This window comes from Telopea speciosissima, chromosome 10 (assembly GCF_018873765.1).
Source record: "Telopea speciosissima isolate NSW1024214 ecotype Mountain lineage chromosome 10, Tspe_v1, whole genome shotgun sequence".
Classification (NCBI taxonomy): Eukaryota; Viridiplantae; Streptophyta; class Magnoliopsida; order Proteales; family Proteaceae; genus Telopea; species Telopea speciosissima.
In genome coordinates, this window is record NC_057925.1 from 9,761,223 (window position 1) to 9,765,952 (window position 4,730).

The window sequence follows — 4,730 nt, forward strand, 5'->3', positions numbered from 1 at the left end:
TTGATTGGCATGTTGGTATTTGAATGTATGTATCATCCGATTGGTTGGTCGATCTATGCACGGTGGATACGCGTCGGACTTCGTTTGCTCGCGTGTGAATCTGCGGAGGAAGGCCGCTTCTCGAGGGTGGTCCATCTTGGAGTGACCGATGTTGGTGGTGCTTCGCTCCGTGGTTGTTGGAGCGAAGCGGAAGGGTGGACCAGGATATGCCCGCGTGACAAGCTCTGGCGTACGGGTCCTCCTTCCCCGTACTTCTCCTTGTGACGATGGCGTTCCAGGCTCTGTGCCTCTGCCTCCCTCTGTTGTTCCTTCTGGATCTTCTGTATTGCCCCTTTCCACGGGGAAAGGTGTGAGTTCCTCTGGCGGTACTGCCACTGATCTTCCCACGCTGGGTGAGTCCTTGGTGATCACCTTGGGCGTGCCGGAGGGCTCGACCTTGGCCGAAGCCGGCGTGTCGCGGGAGTGGGTGGATAGGGGCAGGCTCCCTACCGCGAGGATGGCCTTGCAGAGGCTTAGCGATGCTTGTCTGGCTCAGACCCTCTACCATGACATGGCTTCGGTGAGTTATTCCTTTTCTGTCTCATCATGTCCATTGCTCCATTTATTTTTACATTATTTTATCGCTTGCCATGTTGATTGTAGGTCCATCATAGTATTGCTGAGGCGGTGCTTTGACTGGAGGGTCACGCTTCTCGTGAGGTGCAGATACAACGCACCCTGCGGGACGTGGAGAGGGAGCTCCAGGGTCAGGTCGATGCCCGTGAGAGGGTCGAGGCTGATGCGCAGAGGGTATCGGGGGAGCTCGCTGTGGCATCCGAGAAGCTCCTAGAGGTGTCTGAGGAGCTGCGTGTGACCTCTGCTGGTGCGGCCGAGAGCTCGGCTAGGGTTCTTGCTTTGGAGGAGGAGCTTCATTCATTGAGGGGAAGGCATGAGGTGGAGGTGGCATCTGCGGTGAGCGGTGTGGTGAGTTCAGGCATCCTCTGCGTTCTCGCCATCTTGTATCGGTAGCGACTTCAGCCCGCCTATGAGGGAGGGGTCCGGGACTTAGCCGCTTGTGTCCTGGAGGTGACCCCTGACTATGACTTCTCTGTCTTGGGGTTTTCTGAGTTTGCTGCGGCGCTTCCGGGTGTAGCTGTGGTGGAGAGCGCTCCGGTGTCAGAGGTGGAGGCTGCCCTGCCTGAGGGGGGTGCTGCTGCGCGTCCTCCTGAGGCGGACATGATGTCTCCAGCTGGGTCGGAGGTGACCCACCACTCTGTGATCCCTTGACCTTACGGTCGTCCCGATCCTGTAGACGTCTCAACCTTTTTCCTTTTTTTTTGAACTTGAGTTGTAACTACTATGACTTTTCTATGTGATCGCTTTTGCTTTGCTTTGATTGCCTTGTCTCTTTGTGATTATTTGCGCGTTGATGCTCTCTGACCCTTGATAGTTAACGCCTTAGGTGTAGAGCCTCAATGGTGGCATGGCGCCTTAGGCATGAAGCCTCAGTGTTGGCATGTTGCCTTAGGCTTGAAGCCTCGGTGTTGGCATGTCGCCTTAGGCATGAAGCCTCAATGTTGGCATGTCGCCTTAGGCATAAAGCCTCAATGTTGGCATGTTGCCTTAGGCACGAAGCCTCAGTGTTGGCATATCGCCTTAGGCCCGAAGCCTCGATGTTGGCATATCGCCTTAGGCACGAAGCCTCAGTGTTGGCATATCGCCTTAGGCATAAAGCCTCAATGTTGGCATGTTGCCTTAGGCACGAAGCCTCAGTGTTGGCATATCGCCTTAGGCACGAAGCCTCGATGTTGGCATATCGCCTTAGGCACGAAGCCTCATTGTTGGCATATCGCCTTAGGCACGAAGTCTCAGTGTTGGCATATTGCCTTAGGCATGAAGCCTCAGTGTTGGCATCTCGCCTTAGGCATGAAGCCTCGATGTTGGCATATCGCCTTAGGCACGAAGCCTCAGTGTTGGCATATCGCCTTAGGCATGAAGCCTCAGTGTTGGCATCTCGCCTTAGGCATGAAGCCTCGATGTTGGCATGTTGCCTTAATGTAGTGGCCGTGATTCGATTGAGTGGTAGGAGAAGACAAGTATTCTTGCAACATTTCTTTATTTTTGAAATTCACATTGTCCTTGATGTCGTCTGCTGCTACTCCCCTCGCGAATCGCTTATCACTACCACTCTGCTATGCTTCTCTGGTAGTACTTCTTCAGATGTTACGAGTTCCAGGCACGGTCTACCTTCTTGCCCCTGGAGTCTTCAAGCGGTAAGTCCCTAGGCGTATCGCTTGGAGACTATGTAGGGTCCTTCCGATTGGGTGACAGACTTCCCTATACGTGGCTGCGATGCACTTGCCCTCCGTAGTACTAAATCTCCCTGGTGGAATAGCCTTTCCTTGACCCTGGCGTTATAGTACCTGGCAGTACGTTGCTGGTAGGCGACGTTCCTTAGTAGTGCTCTTTCGCGGACCTCATCTATAAAGTCTAGGTTCGCCCGCAATCCGTCGACATAGGTGCGTTCATTGAAGTGCAGAACCCTATGGGACATAGCGCAGACCTCTACCGGCGCCAATGTTTCAGTGCCATATGCTAGGCAGAATGGGCTCTCTCCTGTGGGCGTCCGTACTGTAGTTCGGTATGCCCACGGGACGCTTGGTAGCTCTTCTACCCACTTGCCTTTGGCTCCTTCTAGCCTTTTCTTGACTCCTTCCGTGGCGTTACATTGGTGACCTCCACGACCATTGGCCTGTGGGTATGCTACCGACACAGCCGATAGTCGATGTTGTAGCGTGATGAATGCTTGGAATTTAGGGTTATTGAATTGTTTTCCATTATCTGAGACGAGGTACCCCGAACCTGTAGATGACGTCGTCGCGGACGAACTTCTCCATCTCTGTCTCTGTTATCTTTGCCAAGGGTTTAGCTTCAACCCACTTGGTGAAGTAGTCGATCGCGACGACCAGGTACTTTCTGTTTCCTGGTGCTGCGGTGAAGTTGCCTAAGATGTCTAGTCCCCACATGGAAAAAGGTATGGGGTTGAGGATTGATGTCGACTTGGTGGCGGGTAGATGGGGTCTGGGCGAACAAGCGATATTGCTCGCACTTCTTGGCATATTGGATGGCCTCCTCTTGCATTCGTGGCCGTATAGTCCTCACGCGGAGGATTTTGTAGGCTAGGGCTCGTCCCCCATGTGGCTTCCACATATCCCCTCATGGACTTGGCTGGGCGTACTCTGCCCCCTTGGGTCCTAGGCACCGGAGTAGTGGTGTCTGTTGCTCCCCGCTTGTACAGTGACCCGTCTGGGACGGTGTACTTTGCAGCTCTCATCCCGATCTTCCTTGCTTCGGCCTTGTCTTACGGTAAGACATCGTTCGGAGGTAGTTGAGTAGAGGGTCCATCCAGCTAGGTCCCTCCGTGATCTCGTTAACTGCTTTTCCTTATACGTTGGCTCATGCAGATCTCAACATAGATGCGCTAGCCAAATTTCGGAGTTCCTCATTGGCTAGCCTAGATAGGGCGTCAGCGGCGGCGTTCTCCTCCCTGGGAACTCGAACCATCTCAAACTTCTCCAAACCCTCGATCAATGCTTAAGCGCGTGCTAGGTATGATGCCATCCTCTCATCTTTGGCCTCATACTCTCCATTCACCTGATTCACCACGAGCTGGGAGTCGCTCCGGGTGGATAGGTGTGTGACTTGGATGGCTTTGGCCACCCGGAGTCCAGCTAGTAATGCCTCGTACTCTGCTTCATTATTGGATGCTTGGAAGGTGAACCGGAGAGCATATTGGATACGAAATCCCTCGGGGCTGGTTAATATGAGCCAGCGCCGCTTCCGCCGCATTGCTTGACCGTCCACGAACATGTCCCACGATCCGTGATCCTTCTCTTCGGGCTCCCCTGTTTGTGACTCGATCTCAGACTGGGTACACTCTGCAATGAAATCTGCAAGAGCCTGGCCTTTGATGGCTGTCCTTGGTTGGAACCTGATGTCATGCTCACTTAACTCCACCGCCCATGCTATCCATCATCCGGAGACGTCCGACTTGTGCAATATCTTCTTCAAGGGTAGGTCTGTGAGGACTGTGATGGTATGGGCTTGGAAGTATGGTCTTAGCTTCCTGGCTGCCATTACCAATGCATAGGCTACCTTCTCGATCCTAGTGTACCTGGTCTGCATCGATCGGGACATGGCGACGTAGTAGATGGGCCTCTCGGACTTTGTCTTCTTTCTTCAGAGACATGCGCGACCGCGACAGGGTGGCGGCGGTAGAGCTGCAACTCTTCGTTAGGTTCCGGTCGCCCAAGCAGTGGTGGGCTCTCTAGGTACTCCTTCAATTCTCCGAACGCCTTTTGGCACTCTTCCGTCCATGTGAAATCCTTAGGGCTTCGGAGGTTCTTCAATGTTTTGAAGAATGGTAAGCACTTATCACCTGATCGTGACACGAACCTGGAAAGGGCGGCAACCCTTCCATTCAACCTCTGCACTTCCCTGACCGTTCGAGGAGGTGCCATCTCTTGGATGGCCTTGATCTTGGATGGGTTGGCTTCTATTCCACGGACTGAGACCATGAACCCCAGGAATTTCCTGACGTTACACCGAAGGCGCACTTTGCAGGGTTTAGCTTCATCTGGTTCCTCCTCAGTACTGTGAATGCTTCCTCTAGGTCGGTCAGGTGTTGGTTGGTGTGGACGCTTTTCAAGAGCATGTCATCCACATATACCTCCATGTTGCGCTCGATCTGC